Below are 19,793 nucleotides of genomic sequence, written 5' to 3' on the forward strand. Positions count from 1 at the left end.
TTTTCATTATTTTTATGGGTACTCATGATCGTTCGGATATTGAGGAACAATTTTTCTCTCGTATACCGACTGCTGTGCGTTGATGCAACTGTTGGTTGGACGCTTTTATCGGCCGCAATAGCTCAGTGGTAGACCACTGGTCTCGTAAACCAGGGGTCGTGAGTTCAAACCTCACTGGCGGAATTAGTTCCTTTATTATTTTTATGGTTACTCATGAACGTTCGGATAACGAGGAACTAGTTTTCCCTCGTATAGCGTCAGCTGTGCTTTCATGTAACTGTTGATTGGACACTGTCACCGGCCGCTATAGCTCAGTGGTAGAGCACTGGTCTCGTAAACCAGGGGTCGTGAGTTCAAACCTCACTGGCGGCATTACTTATTTTTATTAATTTTGTTGGTATTGATAAACTTTCGGATAACGAGGAACCAGTTTTCCGTCGTATAGCAACAGCTGTGCTTTGATGCAACTGTTGGCTGGACGCTTTCACAGGCCGCTATAGCTCAGTGGTAGAGCACTGGTCTTGTAAACCAGGGGCCGTGAGTTCAAACCTCACTGGCGGCATTTGTTATTTTCATTATTTTCATGGGCATTCATGATCGTTCGGATATTGAGGAAAAAGTTTCTCTCGTATACCGACTGCTGTGCTTTGATGCAACTGTTGGTTGGACACTTTCACCGGCCGCTATAGCTCAGTGGTACAGCACTGGTCTCGTAAACCAGGGGTCGTGAGTTCTAACCTCAATGGCGGAATTAGTTATTTTTATTGTTTCTATGGTTACTCATGAACGTTCGAATAATGAGGAACCAGTTTTTTCTCGTATACCAACTGCTGTGCTTTGATGCAACTGTTGGTTGGACACTTTCATCGGCCGCTATAGCTCAGTAGTACAGCACTGGTCTCGTAAACCAGGGGTCGTGAGTTCAAACCTCATTGGTGGCATTTGTTATTTTTATTATTTTATGGGTAGTCATAAACTTTCGGATAACGAGGAACCAGTTTTCCCTAGTATAGCGACAGCTGTGCTTTGATGCAAATGTTGGTCGGATACTTCATCGGCCGCTATAGCTCAGTGGTAGAGCACTGGTCTTGTAAACCAGGGGTCGTGAGTTCAAACCTCACTGGCGGCATTAGTTACTTTTATTATTTTTATGGTAACTCATGAACGTTCGGATAACAAGGAACTTGTTTTTCCTCGTATAGCGTCAGCTGTGCTTTCATGTAATTGTTGGTTGGACGCTGTCACCGGCCGCTATAGCTAAGTGGTAGAGCACTGGTCTCGTAAACCAGGGGTCGTGAGTTCAAACCTCACTGGTGGGATTACTTATTTTTATTATTTTTGTTGGTATTCATGAACGTTCGGATAACGAGAAACTAGTTTTCCCTCGTATAGCAACAGCTGTGATTTGATGTAACTGTTGGTTGGAAGCTGTCACCGGCCGCTATAGCTCAGTGGTAGAGCACTGGTCTCGTAAACCAGGGTTGGTGAGTTCAAGCCTCACTGGCGGCATTAGTTATTTTTATTATTTTTATGGATACTCATGAACGTTCGGATAACGAGAAACCAGTTTTCCCTCGTATAGCGACAGCTGTGCTCTGATGTAACTGTTGGTTGGACGCTTTCACCGGCCGCTATAGCTCAGTGGTACAGCACTGGTCTCGTAAACCAGGCGTCGTGAGTTCTAACCTCACTGGCGGAATTAGTTCTTTTATTATTTTTATGGGTACTCATAAACTTTCAGATAACGAGGAACCAGTTTTCCCTCGTATAGCAACAGCTGTGCTTTGATGCAACTGTTGGCTGGACGGATTCACAGGCCGCTATAGCTCAGTAGTACAGCACTGGTCTCGTAAACCAGGGGTCGTGAGTTCAAACCTCATTGGTGGCATTTGTTATTTTTATTATTTTATGGGTAGTCATAAACTTTCGGATAACGAGGAACCAGTTTTCCCTCGTATAGCGTCAGATGTGCTTTGATGTAACTGTTGGTTGGACGCGGTCACCAGCCGCTATAGCTCAGTGGTAGAGCACTGGTCTCGTAAACAAGGGGTCGTGAGTTAAAACCTCACTGGCGGCATTTGTTATTTTCATCTTTATGGATACTCATGAACGTTCGGATAACGAGGAACCAGTTTTCCCTCGTATAGCGACAGCTGTGCTCTGATGTAACTGTGTGTTGGAGGCTTTCACCGGCCGCTATAGCTCAGTGGTACAGCACTGGTCTCGTAAACCAGGGGTCGTGAGTTAAAACCTCACTGGCGGCATTTGTTATTTTCATTATTTTTATGGATACTCATAAACTTTCGGATAACGAGGAACCAGTTTTCCCTCGTATAGCAACAGCTGTGCTTTGATGCAACTGTTGGCTGGACGGTTTCACAGGCCGCTATAGCTCAGTGGTAGAGCACTGGTCTTGTAAACCAGGGGTCGTGAGTTCAAACCTCACTGGCGGCATTAGTTACTTTTATTATTTTTGTTGGTATTCATGAACGTTCGGATAACGAGAAACTAGTTTTCCCTCGTATAGCAACAGCTGTGATTTGATGTAACTGTTGCTTGGACGCTTTCACCGGCCGCTATAGCTCAGTGGTACAGCACTGGTCTCGTAAACCAGGCGTCGTGAGTTCTAACCTCACTGGCGGAATTAGTTCTTTTATTATTTTTATGGGTACTCATAAACTTTCGGATAACGAGGAACCAGTTTTCCCTCGTATAGCAACAGCTGTGCTTTGATGCAACTGTTGGCTGGACGGTTTCACAGGCCGCTATAGCTCATTGGTAGAGCACTGGTCTCGTAAACCAGGGTTTGTGAGTTCAAGCCTCACTGGCGGCATTAGTTATTTTTATTATTTTTATGGTTATTCATGAACGTTCGGATAACGAGGAACCAGTTTTTCCTCGTATTGCGACAGCTGTGCTTTGATGCAAATGTTGGTTGGACACTTTCATCGGCCGCTATAGCTCAGTGGTAGAGCACTGGTCTCGTAAACCAGGGGTCGTGAGTTCAAACCTCACTGGCGGCATTTGTTATTTTCATTATTCTTATGAGTACTCAGGATCGTTCGGATATTGAGGAACAATTTTTCTCTCGTATACCGACTGCTGTGCGTTGATGCAACTGTTGGTTGGACGCTTTTATCGGCCGCAATAGCTCAGTGGTAGAGCACTGGTCTCGTAAACCAGGGGTCGTGAGTTCAAACCTCACTGGCGGAATTAGTTCTTTTATTATTTTTATGGGTACTCATAAACTTTCGGATAACGAGGAACCAGTTTTCCCTCGTATAGCAACAGCTGTGCTTTGATGCAACTGTTGGCTGGACGGTTTCACAGGCCGCTATAGCTCATTGGTAGAGCACTGGTCTCGTAAACCAGGGTTTGTGAGTTCAAGCCTCACTGGCGGCATTAGTTATTTTTATTATTTTTATGGTTATTCATGAACGTTCGGATAACGAGGAACCAGTTTTTCCTCGTATTGCGACAGCTGTGCTTTGATGCAAATGTTGGTTGGACACTTTCATCGGCCGCTATAGCTCAGTGGTAGAGCACTCGTCTCGTAAACAAGGGGTCGTGAGTTCAAACCTCACTGGCGGTATTAGTTCCTTTATTATTTTTATGGGTACTCATACACGTTCGGATAACGAGGAACCAGTTTTTTCTCGTATAGCAACAGCTGTGCTTTGATGCAACTGTTGGTTGGACGCTTTCACCAGCCTCAGTGGTAGAGCGCTGGTCTCGTAAACCAGGGGTCGTGAGTTCAAACCTCACTGGCGGGATTAGTTATTTTTATTATTTTTATGATTACTCATGAACGTTCAAATAACGAGGAATCAGTTTTCCCTCGTATAGCGTCAGCTGTGCTTTGATGTTACGGTTGGTTGGACGCTGTCACCGGCTCCTATAGCTCAGTGGTAGAGCACTGGTCTCGTAAACCAGGGTTGGTGAGTTCAAGCCTCACTGGCGGCATTAGTTATTTTTATTATTTTTATGGTTATTCATGAACGTTCGGATAACGAGGAACCAGTTTTTTCTCGTATGGCGACAGCTGTGCTTTGATGCAAATGTTGGTTGGACACTTTAATCGGCCGCTATAGCTCAGTGGTAGAGCACTGGTCTTGTAAACCAGGGGTCTTGAGTTGGTACCTCACTGGCGGCATTAGTGATTTTTATTATTTTTATGGTTATTCATGAACGTTCGGATAACGAGAAACAGTTTTCCCGCATATAGCGACAGCTGTGCTTTGATGCAAATGTTGGTTGGACACTTTCATCGGCCGCTATAGCTCAGTGGTAGAGCACTGGTCTCGTAAACCAGGGGTCGTGAGTTCAAACCTCACTGGCGGCATTTGTTATTTTCATTATTCTTATGAGTACTCAGGATCGTTCGGATATTGAGGAACAATTTTTCTCTCGTATACCGACTGCTGTGCGTTGATGCAACTGTTGGTTGGACGCTTTTATCGGCCGCAATAGCTCAGTGGTAGAGCACTGGTCTCGTAAACCAGGGGTCGTGAGTTCAAACCTCACTGGCGGAATTAGTTCCTTTATTATTTTTATGGTTACTCATGAACGTTCGGATAACGAGGAACTAGTTTTCCCTCGTATAGCGTCAGCTGTGCTTTCATGTAACTGTTGATTGGACGCTGTCACCGGCCGCTATAGCTCAGTGGTAGAGCACTGGTCTCGTAAACCAGGGGTCGTGAGTTCAAACCTCACTGGCGGCATTACTTATTTTTATTAATTTTGTTGGTATTGATAAACTTTCGGATAACGAGGAACCAGTTTTCCGTCGTATAGCAACAGCTGTGCTTTGATGCAACTGTTGGCTGGACGCTTTCACAGGCCGCTATAGCTCAGTGGTAGATCACTGGTCTTGTAAACCAGGGGCCGTGAGTTCAAACCTCACTGGCGGCATTTGTTATTTTCATTATTTTCATGGGCATTCATGATCGTTCGGATATTGAGGAAAAAGGTTTCTCTCGTATACCGACTGCTGTGCTTTGATGCAACTGTTGGTTGGACGCTTTCATCGGCCGCAATAGCTCAGTGGTAGAGCACTCGTCTCGTAAACAAGGGGTCGTGAGTTCAAACCTCACTGGCGGTATTAGTTCCTTTATTATTTTTATGGGTACTCATACACGTTCGGATAACGAGGAACCAGTTTTCCGTCGTATAGCAACAGCTGTGCTTTGATGCAACTGTTGGCTGGACGCTTTCACAGGCCGCTATAGCTCAGTGGTAGATCACTGGTCTTGTAAACCAGGGGCCGTGAGTTCAAACCTCACTGGCGGCATTTGTTATTTTCATTATTTTCATGGGCATTCATGATCGTTCGGATATTGAGGAAAAAGGTTTCTCTCGTATACCGACTGCTGTGCTTTGATGCAACTGTTGGTTGGACGCTTTCATCGGCCGCTATAGCTCAGTGGTAGAGCACTGGTCTTGTAAACCAGGGGTCGTGAGTTCAAACCTCACTGGCGGAATTAGTTCCTTCATTATTTTTATGGGTACTCATAAACGTTCGGATAACCAGGAACCAGTTTTCTCTCGTATGGCGACAGCAGTGCTTTGATGCAAATGTTGGTTGGACACTTTCATCGGCCGCTATAGCTGAGTGGTAGAGCACTGGTCTTGTAAACCAGGGGTCGTGAGTTCCAACCTCACTGGCGGCATTAATTATTTTTATTATTCTTATGGTTACTCATGAACGTTCGGATAACGAGGAACTAGTTTTTTCTCGTATACCAACTGCTGTGCTTTGATGTAACTGTTGGTTGGACGCTGTCACGGGCCGCTATAGCTCAGTGGTAGAGCACTGGTCTCGTAAACCAGGGGTCGTGAGTTCAAACCTCACTGGCGGATTTACTTATTTTTATTATTTTTGTTGGTATTCATGAACGTTCGGATAACGAGAAACTAGTTTTCCCTCGTATAGCAACAGCTGTGATTTGATGTAACTGTTGGTTGGACGCTTTCACCGGCCGCTATAGCTCAGTGGTAGAGCACTGGTCTCGTGAACCAGGAGTCGTGAGTTTTAACCTCACTGGCGGCATTAGTTATTTTCATTATTTTTATGGGTACTCATGAACGTTCGGATAACGAGAAACCAGTTTTTCCTCGTATAGCAGCAGCTGTGCTTTGATGCAACTGTTGGCTGGACGCTTTCACAGGCCGCTATAGCTCAGTGGTAGAGCACTGGTCTTGTAAACCAGGGGTCGTGAGTTCAAAGCTCACTGGCGGCATTTTTTATTTTCAATAGTTTTATACATGATTGTTCGGATAACGAGGGACCGGTTTTCCCTCGTATAGCGTCAGTTGTGCTTTGATGCAACTGTTGGCTGGACGCTTTCACAGGCCGCTATAGCTCAGTGGTAGAGCACTGGTCTTGTAAACCAGGGGCCGTGAGTTCAAACCTCACTGGCGGCATTTGTTATTTTCATTATTTTCATGGGCATTCATGATCGTTCGGATATTGAGGAAAAAGGTTTCTCTCGTATACCGACTGCTGTGCTTTGATGCAACTGTTGGTTGGACGCTTTCATCGGCCGCAATAGCTCAGTGGTAGAGCACTGGTCTCGTAAACAAGGGGTCGTGAGTTCAAACCTCACTGGCGGTATTAGTTCCCTTATTATTTTTATGGTTACTCATGAACGTTCTGATAACGAGGAACTAGTTTTCCGTCGTATAGCGTCAGCTGTGCTTTCATGTAACTGTTGATTGGACGCTGTCACCGGCCGCTATAGCTCAGTTGTAGAGCACTGGTCTCGTAAACCAGGGGCCGTGAGTTCAAACCTCACTGGCGGCATTTGTTATTTTCATTATTTTCATGGGCATTCATGATCGTTCGGATATTGAGGAAAAAGGTTTCTCTCGTATACCGACTGCTGTGCTTTGATGCAACTGTTGGTTGGACGCTTTCATCGGCCGCAATAGCTCAGTGGTAGAGCACTGGTCTCGTAAGCAAGGGGTCGTGATTTCAAACCTCACTGGCGGTATTAGTTCCTTTATTATTTTTATGGGTACTCATGAACGTTCGGATAACGAGGAATCAGTTTTCCCTCGTATAGCGTCAGCTGTGCTTTGATGTTACTGTTGGTTGGACGCTGTCACCGGCCGCTATAGCTCAGTGGTAGAGCACTGGTCTCGTAAACCAGGGTTGGTGAGTTCAAGCCTCACTGGCGGCATTAGTTATTTTTATTATTTTTATGAGTACTCATGAACGTTCGGATAACGAGGAACCAGTTTTTTCTCGAATGGCGACAGCTGTGCTTTGATGCAAATGTTGGTTGGACACTTTCATCGGCCGCTATAGCTCAGTGGTAGAGCACTGGTCTCGTAAACCAGGGGTCGTGAGTTCAAACCTCCCTGGCGGCATTAGTTATTTTCATTATTCTTATGAGTACTCAGGATCGTTCGGATATTGAGGAACAAGTTTTTTCACGTATACCAACTGCTGTGCTTTAATGCAAATGTTGGTTGGACACTTTCATCGGCTGCTATAGCTCAGTGGTAGAGCACAGGTCTTGTAAACCAGGGGTCTTGAGTTGAAACCTCACTGGCGGCATTAGTTATTTTTATTATTTTTATTGTTATTCATGAACGTTCGGATAACGAGAAACCAGTTTTCCCGCGTATAGCGACAGCTGTGCTTTGATGTAACTGTTAGTTGGACTCTTTCACCGGCCACTATAGCTCAGTGGTAGAGCACTGGTCTCGTAAACCAGGGGTCGTGAGTTCTAACCTCACTGACGGAATTAGTTCCTTTATTACTTTTATGGGTAGTCATAAACTTTCGGATAATGAGGAACCAGTTTTCCCTCGTATGGCGACAGCTGTGCTTTGATGCAAATGTTGGTTGGACACTTTCATCGGCCGGTATAGCTCAGTGGTAGAGCACTGCTCTTGTAAACCAGGGGTCGTGAGTTTGAACCTCACTGGCGGCAATTGTTATTTTTATTATTTTTATGGGTACTCATGAACGTTCGGATAACGAGCAAACAGTTTTCCCTCGTATAGCGTCAGCTGTGCTTTGATGTAACTGTTTGTTGGACGCTGTCACCGGCCGCTATAGCTCAGTGGTAGAGCACTGGTCTCGTAAACCAGGGTTGGTGAGTTCAAGCCTCACTGGCGGCATTAGTTATTTTTATTATTTTTATGGTTATTGATGAACGTTCGGATAACGAGAAACCAGTTTTTTCTCGTATAGCAACAGCTGTGATTTGATGTAACTGTTGGTTGGACGCTTTCACCGGCTGCTATAGCTCTGTGGTAGAGCACTGGTCTTGTAAACCAGGGGTCGTGAGTTCAAACGTCACTGGCGGCATTAGTTATTTTTATTATTCTTATGGTTACTCATGAACGTTCGGATAACGAGGAACCTGTTTTCCCTAGCATAGCGTCAGCTGTGCTTTGATGTAACTGTTGGTTGGACGCTGTCACCGGCCGCTATAGCTCAGTGGTAGAGCACTAGTCTCGTAAACCAGGGGTCGTGAGTTCAAACCTCACTGGCGGAAGTAGTTCCTTTATTATTTTTATGGGTACTCATAAACGTTCGGATAACGAGGAACCAGTTTTCTCTCGTATGGCGACATCAGTGCTTTCATGCAAATGTTGGTTGGGCACTTTCATCTGCCGCGATAGCTCAGTGGTAGAGTACTGGTCTTGTAAACCAGGGGTCGTGAGCTCAAACCCCACTGGCGGAATTACTTATTTTTATTATTTTTGTTGGTATTCATGAACGTTCGGATAACGAGAAACTAGTTTTCCCTCGTATAGCAACAGCTGTGATTTGATGTAACTGTTGCTTGGACGCTTTCACCGGCCGCTATAGCTCAGTGGTACAGCACTGGTCTCGTAAACCAGGCGTCGTGAGTTCTAACCTCACTGGCGGAATTAGTTCTTTTATTATTTTTATGGGTACTCATAAACTTTCGGATAACGAGGAACCAGTTTTCCCTCCTATAGCAACAGCTGTGCTTTGATGCAACTGTTGGCTGGACGGTTTCACAGGCCGCTATAGCTCATTGGTAGAGCACTGGTCTCGTAAACCAGGGTTTGTGAGTTCAAGCCTCACTGGCGGCATTAGTTATTTTTATTATTTTTATGGTTATTCATGAACGTTCGGATAACGAGGAACCAGTTTTTCCTCGTATTGCGACAGCTGTGCTTTGATGCAAATGTTGGTTGGACACTTTCATCGGCCGCTATAGCTCAGTGGTAGAGCACTGGTCTCGTAAACCAGGGGTCGTGAGTTCAAACCTCACTGGCGGCATTTGTTATTTTCATTATTCTTATGAGTACTCAGGATCGTTCGGATATTGAGGAACAATTTTTCTCTCGTATACCGACTGCTGTGCGTTGATGCAACTGTTGGTTGGACGCTTTTATCGGCCGCAATAGCTCAGTGGTAGAGCACTGGTCTCGTAAACCAGGGGTCGTGAGTTCAAACCTCACTGGCGGAATTAGTTCCTTTATTATTTTTATGGTTACTCATGAACGTTCGGATAACGAGGAACTAGTTTTCCCTCGTATAGCGTCAGCTGTGCTTTCATGTAACTGTTGATTGGACGCTGTCACCGGCCGCTATAGCTCAGTGGTAGAGCACTGGTCTCGTAAACCAGGGGTCGTGAGTTCAAACCTCACTGGCGGCATTACTTATTTTTATTAATTTTGTTGGTATTGATAAACTTTCGGATAACGAGGAACCAGTTTTCCGTCGTATAGCAACAGCTGTGCTTTGATGCAACTGTTGGCTGGACGCTTTCACAGGCCGCTATAGCTCAGTGGTAGATCACTGGTCTTGTAAACCAGGGGCCGTGAGTTCAAACCTCACTGGCGGCATTTGTTATTTTCATTATTTTCATGGGCATTCATGATCGTTCGGATATTGAGGAAAAAGGTTTCTCTCGTATACCGACTGCTGTGCTTTGATGCAACTGTTGGTTGGACGCTTTCATCGGCCGCAATAGCTCAGTGGTAGAGCACTCGTCTCGTAAACAAGGGGTCGTGAGTTCAAACCTCACTGGCGGTATTAGTTCCTTTATTATTTTTATGGGTACTCATACACGTTCGGATAACGAGGAACCAGTTTTTTCTCGTATAGCAACAGCTGTGCTTTGATGCAACTGTTGGTTGGACGCTTTCACCAGCCTCAGTGGTAGAGCGCTGGTCTCGTAAACCAGGGGTCGTGAGTTCAAACCTCACTGGCGGGATTAGTTATTTTTATTATTTTTATGATTACTCATGAACGTTCAAATAACGAGGAATCAGTTTTCCCTCGTATAGCGTCAGCTGTGCTTTGATGTTACGGTTGGTTGGACGCTGTCACCGGCTCCTATAGCTCAGTGGTAGAGCACTGGTCTCGTAAACTAGGGTTGGTGAGTTCAAGCCTCACTGGCGGCATTAGTTATTTTTATTATTTTTATGGTTATTCATGAACGTTCGGATAACGAGGAACCAGTTTTTTCTCGTATGGCGACAGCTGTGCTTTGATGCAAATGTTGGTTGGACACTTTAATCGGCCGCTATAGCTCAGTGGTAGAGCACTGGTCTTGTAAACCAGGGGTCTTGAGTTGGTACCTCACTGGCGGCATTAGTGATTTTTATTATTTTTATGGTTATTCATGAACGTTCGGATAACGAGAAACAGTTTTCCCGCATATAGCGACAGCTGTGCTTTGATGTAACTGTTGGTTGGACTCTTTCACCGGCCGCTATAGCTCTGTGGTAGAGCACTGGTCTCGTAAACCAGGGGTCGTGAGTTCTAACCTCACTGACGGAATTAGTTCCTTTATTACTTTTATGGGTAGTCATAAACTTTCGGATAACGAGGCACCAGTTTTTCCTCGTATGGCGACAGCTGTGCTTTGATGCAAATGTTGGTTGGACGCTTTCACCGGCTGCTATAGCTCAGTGGTAGAGCACTGGTCTTGTAAACCAGGGGTCGTGAGTTCAAACCTCACTGGCGGCATTAGTTATTTTTATTATTCTTATGGTTACTCATGAACGTTCGGATAACGAGGAACCAGTTTTCCCTAGTATAGCGTCAGCTGTGCTTTGATGTAACTGTTGGTTGGACGCTGGCACCGGCCGCTTTAGCTCAGTGGTAGAGCACCAGTCTCGTAACCCAGGGTTGGTGAGTTCAAGCCTCACTGGCGGCATTAGTTTTTTTTTATTATTTTTATGGTTATTCATGAACGTTCGGATAACGAGAAACAGTTTTCCCTCGTATGGCGACAGCTGTGCTTTGATGCAAATGTTGGTTGGACACTTTCATCGGCCGCTATAGGTAAGTGGTAGAGCAGTGGTCTTGTAAACCAGGGGTCTTGAGTTCAAACCTCACTGGCGGCATTAGTTATTTTTATTATTTTTATGGTTAGTCATGAACGTTCGGACAACTAGGAACTAGCTTTCCCTCGTATAGCGTCAGCTGTGCTTTCATGTAACTGTTGGTTGGACGCTGTCACCGGCCGTAATAGCTCAGTGGTAGAGCACTGGTCTCGTAAACCAGGGGTCTTGAGTTCAAACCTCACTGGCGGCATTAGTTATTTTTATATTTCTTATGGTTACTCAGGAACGTTCGGATAACGAGGAACCAGTTTTCCCTCGTATAGCGTCCGCTGTGCTTTGATGTAACTGTTGGTTGGACGCTGTCACCGGCCGCTATAGCTCAGTGGTAGAGCACTGGTCTTGTAAACCAGGGGTCGTGAGTTCAAACCTCACTGGCGGAATTAGTTCCTTTATTATTTTTATGTGTACTCATAAACGTTCGGATAACGAGGAACCAGTTTTCTCTCGTATGGCGACAGCAGTGCTTTGATGCAAATGTTGGTTGGACACTTTCATCGGCCGCTATAGCTCAGTGGTAGAGCACTGGTCGTGTAAACCAGGGGTCGTGAGTTCAAACCTCATTGGTGGAATTTGTTATTTTTATTATTTTATGGGTAGTCATAAACTTTCGGATAACGAGGAACCAGTTTTCCCTCGTATAGCGACATCTGTGCTTTGATGCAAATGTTGGTTGCACAATTCATCGGAAGCTATAGCTCAGTGGTAGAGCACTGGTCTCGTAAACCAGGGTTGGTGACTTCAAGCCTCACTGGCGGCATTAGTTACTTTTATTATTTTTGTTGGTATTCATGAACGTTCGGATAACGAGAAACTAGTTTTCCCTCGTATACCAACAGCTGTGATTTGATGTAACTGTTGGTTGGACGCTTTCACCGGCCGCTATAGCTCAGTGGTAGAGCACTGGTCTCGTGAACCAGGAGTCGTGAGTTTTAACCTCACTGGCGGCAGTAGTTATTTTCATTATTTTTATGGGTACTCATGAACGTTCGGATAACGAGGAACCAGTTTTCTCTCGTATGGCGAAAGCAGTGCTTTGACGCAAATGTTGGTTGGACACTTTCATCGGCCGCTATAGCTCAGTGGTAGAGCACTGGTCTTGTAAACCAGGGGTCGTGAGTTCAAACCTCACTTCCGGCATTTGTTATTTTCATTATTTTTATGGGTACTCATGATCGTTCGGATATTGAGGAACAATTTTTCTCTCGTATACCGACTGCTGTGCGTTGATGCAACTGTTGGTTGGACGCTTTTATCGGCCGCAATAGCTCAGTGGTAGACCACTGGTCTCGTAAACCAGGGGTCGTGAGTTCAAACCTCACTGGCGGAATTAGTTCCTTTATTATTTTTATGGTTACTCATGAACGTTCGGATAACGAGGAACTAGTTTTCCCTCGTATAGCGTCAGCTGTGCTTTCATGTAACTGTTGATTGGACACTGTCACCGGCCGCTATAGCTCAGTGGTAGAGCACTGGTCTCGTAAACCAGGGGTCGTGAGTTCAAACCTCACTGGCGGCATTACTTATTTTTATTAATTTTGTTGGTATTGATAAACTTTCGGATAACGAGGAACCAGTTTTCCGTCGTATAGCAACAGCTGTGCTTTGATGCAACTGTTGGCTGGACGCTTTCACAGGCCGCTATAGCTCAGTGGTAGAGCACTGGTCTTGTAAACCAGGGGCCGTGAGTTCAAACCTCACTGGCGGCATTTGTTATTTTCATTATTTTCATGGGCATTCATGATCGTTCGGATATTGAGGAAAAAGTTTCTCTCGTATACCGACTGCTGTGCTTTGATGCAACTGTTGGTTGGACACTTTCACCGGCCGCTATAGCTCAGTGGTACAGCACTGGTCTCGTAAACCAGGGGTCGTGAGTTCTAACCTCAATGGCGGAATTAGTTATTTTTATTGTTTCTATGGTTACTCATGAACGTTCGAATAATGAGGAACCAGTTTTTTCTCGTATACCAACTGCTGTGCTTTGATGCAACTGTTGGTTGGACACTTTCATCGGCCGCTATAGCTCAGTAGTACAGCACTGGTCTCGTAAACCAGGGGTCGTGAGTTCAAACCTCATTGGTGGCATTTGTTATTTTTATTATTTTATGGGTAGTCATAAACTTTCGGATAACGAGGAACCAGTTTTCCCTAGTATAGCGACAGCTGTGCTTTGATGCAAATGTTGGTCGGATACTTCATCGGCCGCTATAGCTCAGTGGTAGAGCACTGGTCTTGTAAACCAGGGGTCGTGAGTTCAAACCTCACTGGCGGCATTAGTTACTTTTATTATTTTTATGGTAACTCATGAACGTTCGGATAACAAGGAACTTGTTTTTCCTCGTATAGCGTCAGCTGTGCTTTCATGTAATTGTTGGTTGGACGCTGTCACCGGCCGCTATAGCTAAGTGGTAGAGCACTGGTCTCGTAAACCAGGGGTCGTGAGTTCAAACCTCACTGGTGGGATTACTTATTTTTATTATTTTTGTTGGTATTCATGAACGTTCGGATAACGAGAAACTAGTTTTCCCTCGTATAGCAACAGCTGTGATTTGATGTAACTGTTGGTTGGAAGCTGTCACCGGCCGCTATAGCTCAGTGGTAGAGCACTGGTCTCGTAAACCAGGGTTGGTGAGTTCAAGCCTCACTGGCGGCATTAGTTATTTTTATTATTTTTATGGATACTCATGAACGTTCGGATAACGAGAAACCAGTTTTCCCTCGTATAGCGACAGCTGTGCTCTGATGTAACTGTTGGTTGGACGCTTTCACCGGCCGCTATAGCTCAGTGGTACAGCACTGGTCTCGTAAACCAGGCGTCGTGAGTTCTAACCTCACTGGCGGAATTAGTTCTTTTATTATTTTTATGGGTACTCATAAACTTTCAGATAACGAGGAACCAGTTTTCCCTCGTATAGCAACAGCTGTGCTTTGATGCAACTGTTGGCTGGACGGATTCACAGGCCGCTATAGCTCAGTAGTACAGCACTGGTCTCGTAAACCAGGGGTCGTGAGTTCAAACCTCATTGGTGGCATTTGTTATTTTTATTATTTTATGGGTAGTCATAAACTTTCGGATAACGAGGAACCAGTTTTCCCTCGTATAGCGTCAGATGTGCTTTGATGTAACTGTTGGTTGGACGCGGTCACCAGCCGCTATAGCTCAGTGGTAGAGCACTGGTCTCGTAAACAAGGGGTCGTGAGTTAAAACCTCACTGGCGGCATTTGTTATTTTCATCTTTATGGATACTCATGAACGTTCGGATAACGAGGAACCAGTTTTCCCTCGTATAGCGACAGCTGTGCTCTGATGTAACTGTGTGTTGGACGCTTTCACCGGCCGCTATAGCTCAGTGGTACAGCACTGGTCTCGTAAACCAGGGGTCGTGAGTTAAAACCTCACTGGCGGCATTTGTTATTTTCATTATTTTTATGGATACTCATAAACTTTCGGATAACGAGGAACCAGTTTTCCCTCGTATAGCAACAGCTGTGCTTTGATGCAACTGTTGGCTGGACGGTTTCACAGGCCGCTATAGCTCAGTGGTAGAGCACTGGTCTTGTAAACCAGGGGTCGTGAGTTCAAACCTCACTGGCGGCATTAGTTACTTTTATTATTTTTGTTGGTATTCATGAACGTTCGGATAACGAGAAACTAGTTTTCCCTCGTATAGCAACAGCTGTGATTTGATGTAACTGTTGCTTGGACGCTTTCACCGGCCGCTATAGCTCAGTGGTACAGCACTGGTCTCGTAAACCAGGCGTCGTGAGTTCTAACCTCACTGGCGGAATTAGTTCTTTTATTATTTTTATGGGTACTCATAAACTTTCGGATAACGAGGAACCAGTTTTCCCTCGTATAGCAACAGCTGTGCTTTGATGCAACTGTTGGCTGGACGGTTTCACAGGCCGCTATAGCTCATTGGTAGAGCACTGGTCTCGTAAACCAGGGTTTGTGAGTTCAAGCCTCACTGGCGGCATTAGTTATTTTTATTATTTTTATGGTTATTCATGAACGTTCGGATAACGAGGAACCAGTTTTTCCTCGTATTGCGACAGCTGTGCTTTGATGCAAATGTTGGTTGGACACTTTCATCGGCCGCTATAGCTCAGTGGTAGAGCACTGGTCTCGTAAACCAGGGGTCGTGAGTTCAAACCTCACTGGCGGCATTTGTTATTTTCATTATTCTTATGAGTACTCAGGATCGTTCGGATATTGAGGAACAATTTTTCTCTCGTATACCGACTGCTGTGCGTTGATGCAACTGTTGGTTGGACGCTTTTATCGGCCGCAATAGCTCAGTGGTAGAGCACTGGTCTCGTAAACCAGGGGTCGTGAGTTCAAACCTCACTGGCGGAATTAGTTCCTTTATTATTTTTATGGTTACTCATGAACGTTCGGATAACGAGGAACTAGTTTTCCCTCGTATAGCGTCAGCTGTGCTTTCATGTAACTGTTGATTGGACGCTGTCACCGGCCGCTATAGCTCAGTGGTAGAGCACTGGTCTCGTAAACCAGGGGTCGTGAGTTCAAACCTCACTGGCGGCATTACTTATTTTTATTAATTTTGTTGGTATTGATAAACTTTCGGATAACGAGGAACCAGTTTTCCGTCGTATAGCAACAGCTGTGCTTTGATGCAACTGTTGGCTGGACGCTTTCACAGGCCGCTATAGCTCAGTGGTAGATCACTGGTCTTGTAAACCAGGGGCCGTGAGTTCAAACCTCACTGGCGGCATTTGTTATTTTCATTATTTTCATGGGCATTCATGATCGTTCGGATATTGAGGAAAAAGGTTTCTCTCGTATACCGACTGCTGTGCTTTGATGCAACTGTTGGTTGGACGCTTTCATCGGCCGCAATAGCTCAGTGGTAGAGCACTCGTCTCGTAAACAAGGGGTCGTGAGTTCAAACCTCACTGGCGGTATTAGTTCCTTTATTATTTTTATGGGTACTCATACACGTTCGGATAACGAGGAACCAGTTTTTTCTCGTATAGCAACAGCTGTGCTTTGATGCAACTGTTGGTTGGACGCTTTCACCAGCCTCAGTGGTAGAGCGCTGGTCTCGTAAACCAGGGGTCGTGAGTTCAAACCTCACTGGCGGGATTAGTTATTTTTATTATTTTTATGATTACTCATGAACGTTCAAATAACGAGGAATCAGTTTTCCCTCGTATAGCGTCAGCTGTGCTTTGATGTTACGGTTGGTTGGACGCTGTCACCGGCTCCTATAGCTCAGTGGTAGAGCACTGGTCTCGTAAACCAGGGTTGGTGAGTTCAAGCCTCACTGGCGGCATTAGTTATTTTTATTATTTTTATGGTTATTCATGAACGTTCGGATAACGAGGAACCAGTTTTTTCTCGTATGGCGACAGCTGTGCTTTGATGCAAATGTTGGTTGGACACTTTAATCGGCCGCTATAGCTCAGTGGTAGAGCACTGGTCTTGTAAACCAGGGGTCTTGAGTTGGTACCTCACTGGCGGCATTAGTGATTTTTATTATTTTTATGGTTATTCATGAACGTTCGGATAACGAGAAACAGTTTTCCCGCATATAGCGACAGCTGTGCTTTGATGTAACTGTTGGTTGGACTCTTTCACCGGCCGCTATAGCTCTGTGGTAGAGCACTGGTCTCGTAAACCAGGGGTCGTGAGTTCTAACCTCACTGACGGAATTAGTTCCTTTATTACTTTTATGGGTAGTCATAAACTTTCGGATAACGAGGCACCAGTTTTTCCTCGTATGGCGACAGCTGTGCTTTGATGCAAATGTTGGTTGGACGCTTTCACCGGCTGCTATAGCTCAGTGGTAGAGCACTGGTCTTGTAAACCAGGGGTCGTGAGTTCAAACCTCACTGGCGGCATTAGTTATTTTTATTATTCTTATGGTTACTCATGAACGTTCGGATAACGAGGAACCAGTTTTCCCTAGTATAGCGTCAGCTGTGCTTTGATGTAACTGTTGGTTGGACGCTGGCACCGGCCGCTTTAGCTCAGTGGTAGAGCACCAGTCTCGTAACCCAGGGTTGGTGAGTTCAAGCCTCACTGGCGGCATTAGTTTTTTTTTATTATTTTTATGGTTATTCATGAACGTTCGGATAACGAGAAACAGTTTTCCCTCGTATGGCGACAGCTGTGCTTTGATGCAAATGTTGGTTGGACACTTTCATCGGCCGCTATAGGTAAGTGGTAGAGCAGTGGTCTTGTAAACCAGGGGTCTTGAGTTCAAACCTCACTGGCGGCATTAGTTATTTTTATTATTTTTATGGTTAGTCATGAACGTTCGGACAACTAGGAACTAGCTTTCCCTCGTATAGCGTCAGCTGTGCTTTCATGTAACTGTTGGTTGGACGCTGTCACCGGCCGTAATAGCTCAGTGGTAGAGCACTGGTCTCGTGAACCAGGAGTCGTGAGTTTTAACCTCACTGGCGGCAGTAGTTATTTTCATTATTTTTATGGGTACTCATGAACGTTCGGATAACGAGGAACCAGTTTTCTCTCGTATGGCGAAAGCAGTGCTTTGACGCAAATGTTGGTTGGACACTTTCATCGGCCGCTATAGCTCAGTGGTAGAGCACTGGTCTTGTAAACCAGGGGTCGTGAGTTCAAACCTCACTTCCGGCATTTGTTATTTTCATTATTTTTATGGGTACTCATGATCGTTCGGATATTGAGGAACAATTTTTCTCTCGTATACCGACTGCTGTGCGTTGATGCAACTGTTGGTTGGACGCTTTTATCGGCCGCAATAGCTCAGTGGTAGACCACTGGTCTCGTAAACCAGGGGTCGTGAGTTCAAACCTCACTGGCGGAATTAGTTCCTTTATTATTTTTATGGTTACTCATGAACGTTCGGATAACGAGGAACTAGTTTTCCCTCGTATAGCGTCAGCTGTGCTTTCATGTAACTGTTGATTGGACACTGTCACCGGCCGCTATAGCTCAGTGGTAGAGCACTGGACTCGTAAACCAGGGGTCGTGAGTTCAAACCTCACTGGCGGCATTACTTATTTTTATTAATTTTGTTGGTATTGATAAACTTTCGGATAACGAGGAACCAGTTTTCCGTCGTATAGCAACAGCTGTGCTTTGATGCAACTGTTGGCTGGACGCTTTCACAGGCCGCTATAGCTCAGTGGTAGAGCACTGGTCTTGTAAACCAGGGGCCGTGAGTTCAAACCTCACTGGCGGCATTTGTTATTTTCATTATTTTCATGGGCATTCATGATCGTTCGGATATTGAGGAAAAAGTTTCTCTCGTATACCGACTGCTGTGCTTTGATGCAACTGTTGGTTGGACACTTTCACCGGCCGCTATAGCTCAGTGGTACAGCACTGGTCTCGTAAACCAGGGGTCGTGAGTTCTAACCTCACTGGCGGAATTAGTTATTTTTATTGTTTCTATGGTTACTCATGAACGTTCGAATAATGAGGAACCAGTTTTTTCTCGTATACCAACTGCTGTGCTTTGATGCAACTGTTGGTTGGACACTTTCATCGGCCGCTATAGCTCAGTAGTACAGCACTGGTCTCGTAAACCAGGGGTCGTGAGTTCAAACCTCATTGGTGGCATTTGTTATTTTTATTATTTTATGGGTAGTCATAAACTTTCGGATAACGAGGAACCAGTTTTCCCTAGTATAGCGACAGCTGTGCTTTGATGCAAATGTTGGTCGGATACTTCATCGGCCGCTATAGCTGAGTGGTAGAGCACTGGTCTTGTAAACCAGGGGTCGTGAGTTCAAACCTCACTGGCGGCATTAGTTACTTTTATTATTTTTATGGTAACTCATGAACGTTCGGATAACAAGGAACTTGTTTTTCCTCGTATAGCGTCAGCTGTGCTTTCATGTAATTGTTGGTTGGACGCTGTCACCGGCCGCTATAGCTAAGTGGTAGAGCACTGGTCTCGTAAACCAGGGGTCGTGAGTTCAAACCTCACTGGTGGGATTACTTATTTTTATTATTTTTGTTGGTATTCATGAATGTTCGGATAACGAGAAACTAGTTTTCCCTCGTATAGCAACAGCTGTGATTTGATGTAACTGTTGGTTGGACGCTGTCACCGGCCGCTATAGCTCAGTGGTAGAGCACTGGTCTCGTAAACCAGGGTTGGTGAGTTCAAGCCTCACTGGCGGCATTAGTTATTTTTATTATTTTTATGGATACTCATGAACGTTCGGATAACGAGAAACCAGTTTTCCCTCGTATAGCGACAGCTGTGCTCTGATGTAACTGTTGGTTGGACGCTTTCACCGGCCGCTATAGCTCAGTGGTACAGCACTGGTCTCGTAAACCAGGCGTCGTGAGTTCTAACCTCACTGGCGGAATTAGTTCTTTTATTATTTTTATGGGTACTCATAAACTTTCAGATAACGAGGAACCAGTTTTCCCTCGTATAGCAACAGCTGTGCTTTGATGCAACTGTTGGCTGGACGGATTCACA

General features: G+C 45.1%; 55 non-coding genes across 55 annotated transcripts; all 55 read left to right on the forward strand.

Moving 5' to 3' along the window:
• The first annotated feature begins 300 nt into the window (after positions 1-300).
• On the forward strand, positions 301-372 carry TRNAT-CGU (transfer RNA threonine (anticodon CGU)). Its single transcript has one exon. It is a non-coding gene; the product is annotated as a tRNA-Thr (tRNA).
• A 118-nt stretch (positions 373-490) lies between these two features.
• TRNAT-UGU (transfer RNA threonine (anticodon UGU)) lies at positions 491-562 on the forward strand. The gene has a single exon. It is a non-coding gene; the product is annotated as a tRNA-Thr (tRNA).
• Positions 563-1,057: 495 nt separating this feature from the next.
• On the forward strand, positions 1,058-1,129 carry TRNAT-UGU (transfer RNA threonine (anticodon UGU)). Its single transcript has one exon. It is a non-coding gene; the product is annotated as a tRNA-Thr (tRNA).
• A 308-nt stretch (positions 1,130-1,437) lies between these two features.
• TRNAT-CGU (transfer RNA threonine (anticodon CGU)) lies at positions 1,438-1,509 on the forward strand. The gene has a single exon. It is a non-coding gene; the product is annotated as a tRNA-Thr (tRNA).
• Positions 1,510-2,005: 496 nt separating this feature from the next.
• TRNAT-CGU (transfer RNA threonine (anticodon CGU)) lies at positions 2,006-2,077 on the forward strand. Its single transcript has one exon. It is a non-coding gene; the product is annotated as a tRNA-Thr (tRNA).
• Positions 2,078-2,192: 115 nt separating this feature from the next.
• Positions 2,193-2,264, forward strand: TRNAT-CGU (transfer RNA threonine (anticodon CGU)). Its single transcript has one exon. It is a non-coding gene; the product is annotated as a tRNA-Thr (tRNA).
• A 118-nt stretch (positions 2,265-2,382) lies between these two features.
• Positions 2,383-2,454, forward strand: TRNAT-UGU (transfer RNA threonine (anticodon UGU)). Its single transcript has one exon. It is a non-coding gene; the product is annotated as a tRNA-Thr (tRNA).
• Positions 2,455-2,951: 497 nt separating this feature from the next.
• Positions 2,952-3,023, forward strand: TRNAT-CGU (transfer RNA threonine (anticodon CGU)). The gene has a single exon. It is a non-coding gene; the product is annotated as a tRNA-Thr (tRNA).
• A 118-nt stretch (positions 3,024-3,141) lies between these two features.
• On the forward strand, positions 3,142-3,213 carry TRNAT-CGU (transfer RNA threonine (anticodon CGU)). Its single transcript has one exon. It is a non-coding gene; the product is annotated as a tRNA-Thr (tRNA).
• Positions 3,214-3,520: 307 nt separating this feature from the next.
• Positions 3,521-3,592, forward strand: TRNAT-CGU (transfer RNA threonine (anticodon CGU)). Its single transcript has one exon. It is a non-coding gene; the product is annotated as a tRNA-Thr (tRNA).
• A 489-nt stretch (positions 3,593-4,081) lies between these two features.
• TRNAT-UGU (transfer RNA threonine (anticodon UGU)) lies at positions 4,082-4,153 on the forward strand. The gene has a single exon. It is a non-coding gene; the product is annotated as a tRNA-Thr (tRNA).
• A 117-nt stretch (positions 4,154-4,270) lies between these two features.
• TRNAT-CGU (transfer RNA threonine (anticodon CGU)) lies at positions 4,271-4,342 on the forward strand. Its single transcript has one exon. It is a non-coding gene; the product is annotated as a tRNA-Thr (tRNA).
• A 118-nt stretch (positions 4,343-4,460) lies between these two features.
• TRNAT-CGU (transfer RNA threonine (anticodon CGU)) lies at positions 4,461-4,532 on the forward strand. The gene has a single exon. It is a non-coding gene; the product is annotated as a tRNA-Thr (tRNA).
• Positions 4,533-4,649: 117 nt separating this feature from the next.
• On the forward strand, positions 4,650-4,721 carry TRNAT-CGU (transfer RNA threonine (anticodon CGU)). Its single transcript has one exon. It is a non-coding gene; the product is annotated as a tRNA-Thr (tRNA).
• Positions 4,722-4,839: 118 nt separating this feature from the next.
• Positions 4,840-4,911, forward strand: TRNAT-UGU (transfer RNA threonine (anticodon UGU)). The gene has a single exon. It is a non-coding gene; the product is annotated as a tRNA-Thr (tRNA).
• Positions 4,912-5,218: 307 nt separating this feature from the next.
• Positions 5,219-5,290, forward strand: TRNAT-UGU (transfer RNA threonine (anticodon UGU)). The gene has a single exon. It is a non-coding gene; the product is annotated as a tRNA-Thr (tRNA).
• A 118-nt stretch (positions 5,291-5,408) lies between these two features.
• On the forward strand, positions 5,409-5,480 carry TRNAT-UGU (transfer RNA threonine (anticodon UGU)). Its single transcript has one exon. It is a non-coding gene; the product is annotated as a tRNA-Thr (tRNA).
• Positions 5,481-5,597: 117 nt separating this feature from the next.
• Positions 5,598-5,669, forward strand: TRNAT-UGU (transfer RNA threonine (anticodon UGU)). The gene has a single exon. It is a non-coding gene; the product is annotated as a tRNA-Thr (tRNA).
• Positions 5,670-5,787: 118 nt separating this feature from the next.
• On the forward strand, positions 5,788-5,859 carry TRNAT-CGU (transfer RNA threonine (anticodon CGU)). The gene has a single exon. It is a non-coding gene; the product is annotated as a tRNA-Thr (tRNA).
• Positions 5,860-6,167: 308 nt separating this feature from the next.
• On the forward strand, positions 6,168-6,239 carry TRNAT-UGU (transfer RNA threonine (anticodon UGU)). The gene has a single exon. It is a non-coding gene; the product is annotated as a tRNA-Thr (tRNA).
• Positions 6,240-6,351: 112 nt separating this feature from the next.
• On the forward strand, positions 6,352-6,423 carry TRNAT-UGU (transfer RNA threonine (anticodon UGU)). The gene has a single exon. It is a non-coding gene; the product is annotated as a tRNA-Thr (tRNA).
• Positions 6,424-6,730: 307 nt separating this feature from the next.
• TRNAT-CGU (transfer RNA threonine (anticodon CGU)) lies at positions 6,731-6,802 on the forward strand. Its single transcript has one exon. It is a non-coding gene; the product is annotated as a tRNA-Thr (tRNA).
• Positions 6,803-7,109: 307 nt separating this feature from the next.
• Positions 7,110-7,181, forward strand: TRNAT-CGU (transfer RNA threonine (anticodon CGU)). Its single transcript has one exon. It is a non-coding gene; the product is annotated as a tRNA-Thr (tRNA).
• Positions 7,182-7,299: 118 nt separating this feature from the next.
• Positions 7,300-7,371, forward strand: TRNAT-CGU (transfer RNA threonine (anticodon CGU)). The gene has a single exon. It is a non-coding gene; the product is annotated as a tRNA-Thr (tRNA).
• Positions 7,372-7,868: 497 nt separating this feature from the next.
• On the forward strand, positions 7,869-7,940 carry TRNAT-UGU (transfer RNA threonine (anticodon UGU)). Its single transcript has one exon. It is a non-coding gene; the product is annotated as a tRNA-Thr (tRNA).
• A 118-nt stretch (positions 7,941-8,058) lies between these two features.
• Positions 8,059-8,130, forward strand: TRNAT-CGU (transfer RNA threonine (anticodon CGU)). The gene has a single exon. It is a non-coding gene; the product is annotated as a tRNA-Thr (tRNA).
• A 118-nt stretch (positions 8,131-8,248) lies between these two features.
• TRNAT-UGU (transfer RNA threonine (anticodon UGU)) lies at positions 8,249-8,320 on the forward strand. Its single transcript has one exon. It is a non-coding gene; the product is annotated as a tRNA-Thr (tRNA).
• A 307-nt stretch (positions 8,321-8,627) lies between these two features.
• On the forward strand, positions 8,628-8,699 carry TRNAT-UGU (transfer RNA threonine (anticodon UGU)). The gene has a single exon. It is a non-coding gene; the product is annotated as a tRNA-Thr (tRNA).
• A 497-nt stretch (positions 8,700-9,196) lies between these two features.
• Positions 9,197-9,268, forward strand: TRNAT-CGU (transfer RNA threonine (anticodon CGU)). The gene has a single exon. It is a non-coding gene; the product is annotated as a tRNA-Thr (tRNA).
• A 118-nt stretch (positions 9,269-9,386) lies between these two features.
• Positions 9,387-9,458, forward strand: TRNAT-CGU (transfer RNA threonine (anticodon CGU)). Its single transcript has one exon. It is a non-coding gene; the product is annotated as a tRNA-Thr (tRNA).
• A 117-nt stretch (positions 9,459-9,575) lies between these two features.
• Positions 9,576-9,647, forward strand: TRNAT-CGU (transfer RNA threonine (anticodon CGU)). The gene has a single exon. It is a non-coding gene; the product is annotated as a tRNA-Thr (tRNA).
• A 118-nt stretch (positions 9,648-9,765) lies between these two features.
• Positions 9,766-9,837, forward strand: TRNAT-UGU (transfer RNA threonine (anticodon UGU)). The gene has a single exon. It is a non-coding gene; the product is annotated as a tRNA-Thr (tRNA).
• A 679-nt stretch (positions 9,838-10,516) lies between these two features.
• TRNAT-UGU (transfer RNA threonine (anticodon UGU)) lies at positions 10,517-10,588 on the forward strand. Its single transcript has one exon. It is a non-coding gene; the product is annotated as a tRNA-Thr (tRNA).
• A 306-nt stretch (positions 10,589-10,894) lies between these two features.
• Positions 10,895-10,966, forward strand: TRNAT-UGU (transfer RNA threonine (anticodon UGU)). The gene has a single exon. It is a non-coding gene; the product is annotated as a tRNA-Thr (tRNA).
• Positions 10,967-11,654: 688 nt separating this feature from the next.
• On the forward strand, positions 11,655-11,726 carry TRNAT-UGU (transfer RNA threonine (anticodon UGU)). Its single transcript has one exon. It is a non-coding gene; the product is annotated as a tRNA-Thr (tRNA).
• A 117-nt stretch (positions 11,727-11,843) lies between these two features.
• Positions 11,844-11,915, forward strand: TRNAT-UGU (transfer RNA threonine (anticodon UGU)). The gene has a single exon. It is a non-coding gene; the product is annotated as a tRNA-Thr (tRNA).
• A 496-nt stretch (positions 11,916-12,411) lies between these two features.
• TRNAT-UGU (transfer RNA threonine (anticodon UGU)) lies at positions 12,412-12,483 on the forward strand. Its single transcript has one exon. It is a non-coding gene; the product is annotated as a tRNA-Thr (tRNA).
• Positions 12,484-12,790: 307 nt separating this feature from the next.
• On the forward strand, positions 12,791-12,862 carry TRNAT-CGU (transfer RNA threonine (anticodon CGU)). The gene has a single exon. It is a non-coding gene; the product is annotated as a tRNA-Thr (tRNA).
• A 118-nt stretch (positions 12,863-12,980) lies between these two features.
• On the forward strand, positions 12,981-13,052 carry TRNAT-UGU (transfer RNA threonine (anticodon UGU)). The gene has a single exon. It is a non-coding gene; the product is annotated as a tRNA-Thr (tRNA).
• A 495-nt stretch (positions 13,053-13,547) lies between these two features.
• On the forward strand, positions 13,548-13,619 carry TRNAT-UGU (transfer RNA threonine (anticodon UGU)). The gene has a single exon. It is a non-coding gene; the product is annotated as a tRNA-Thr (tRNA).
• Positions 13,620-13,927: 308 nt separating this feature from the next.
• Positions 13,928-13,999, forward strand: TRNAT-CGU (transfer RNA threonine (anticodon CGU)). The gene has a single exon. It is a non-coding gene; the product is annotated as a tRNA-Thr (tRNA).
• A 496-nt stretch (positions 14,000-14,495) lies between these two features.
• Positions 14,496-14,567, forward strand: TRNAT-CGU (transfer RNA threonine (anticodon CGU)). The gene has a single exon. It is a non-coding gene; the product is annotated as a tRNA-Thr (tRNA).
• Positions 14,568-14,682: 115 nt separating this feature from the next.
• On the forward strand, positions 14,683-14,754 carry TRNAT-CGU (transfer RNA threonine (anticodon CGU)). The gene has a single exon. It is a non-coding gene; the product is annotated as a tRNA-Thr (tRNA).
• Positions 14,755-14,872: 118 nt separating this feature from the next.
• TRNAT-UGU (transfer RNA threonine (anticodon UGU)) lies at positions 14,873-14,944 on the forward strand. Its single transcript has one exon. It is a non-coding gene; the product is annotated as a tRNA-Thr (tRNA).
• Positions 14,945-15,441: 497 nt separating this feature from the next.
• TRNAT-CGU (transfer RNA threonine (anticodon CGU)) lies at positions 15,442-15,513 on the forward strand. Its single transcript has one exon. It is a non-coding gene; the product is annotated as a tRNA-Thr (tRNA).
• Positions 15,514-15,631: 118 nt separating this feature from the next.
• TRNAT-CGU (transfer RNA threonine (anticodon CGU)) lies at positions 15,632-15,703 on the forward strand. Its single transcript has one exon. It is a non-coding gene; the product is annotated as a tRNA-Thr (tRNA).
• A 117-nt stretch (positions 15,704-15,820) lies between these two features.
• Positions 15,821-15,892, forward strand: TRNAT-CGU (transfer RNA threonine (anticodon CGU)). Its single transcript has one exon. It is a non-coding gene; the product is annotated as a tRNA-Thr (tRNA).
• Positions 15,893-16,010: 118 nt separating this feature from the next.
• On the forward strand, positions 16,011-16,082 carry TRNAT-UGU (transfer RNA threonine (anticodon UGU)). Its single transcript has one exon. It is a non-coding gene; the product is annotated as a tRNA-Thr (tRNA).
• A 679-nt stretch (positions 16,083-16,761) lies between these two features.
• TRNAT-UGU (transfer RNA threonine (anticodon UGU)) lies at positions 16,762-16,833 on the forward strand. The gene has a single exon. It is a non-coding gene; the product is annotated as a tRNA-Thr (tRNA).
• A 306-nt stretch (positions 16,834-17,139) lies between these two features.
• Positions 17,140-17,211, forward strand: TRNAT-UGU (transfer RNA threonine (anticodon UGU)). The gene has a single exon. It is a non-coding gene; the product is annotated as a tRNA-Thr (tRNA).
• A 688-nt stretch (positions 17,212-17,899) lies between these two features.
• TRNAT-UGU (transfer RNA threonine (anticodon UGU)) lies at positions 17,900-17,971 on the forward strand. The gene has a single exon. It is a non-coding gene; the product is annotated as a tRNA-Thr (tRNA).
• Positions 17,972-18,278: 307 nt separating this feature from the next.
• On the forward strand, positions 18,279-18,350 carry TRNAT-CGU (transfer RNA threonine (anticodon CGU)). The gene has a single exon. It is a non-coding gene; the product is annotated as a tRNA-Thr (tRNA).
• Positions 18,351-18,468: 118 nt separating this feature from the next.
• On the forward strand, positions 18,469-18,540 carry TRNAT-UGU (transfer RNA threonine (anticodon UGU)). The gene has a single exon. It is a non-coding gene; the product is annotated as a tRNA-Thr (tRNA).
• A 495-nt stretch (positions 18,541-19,035) lies between these two features.
• Positions 19,036-19,107, forward strand: TRNAT-UGU (transfer RNA threonine (anticodon UGU)). The gene has a single exon. It is a non-coding gene; the product is annotated as a tRNA-Thr (tRNA).
• Positions 19,108-19,415: 308 nt separating this feature from the next.
• TRNAT-CGU (transfer RNA threonine (anticodon CGU)) lies at positions 19,416-19,487 on the forward strand. The gene has a single exon. It is a non-coding gene; the product is annotated as a tRNA-Thr (tRNA).
• Positions 19,488-19,793: the final 306 nt, after the last annotated feature.

The sequence above is a fragment of the Rhipicephalus microplus genome, chromosome 4, assembly GCF_043290135.1.
Source record: "Rhipicephalus microplus isolate Deutch F79 chromosome 4, USDA_Rmic, whole genome shotgun sequence".
Lineage (NCBI taxonomy): Eukaryota > Metazoa > Arthropoda > Arachnida > Ixodida > Ixodidae > Rhipicephalus > Rhipicephalus microplus.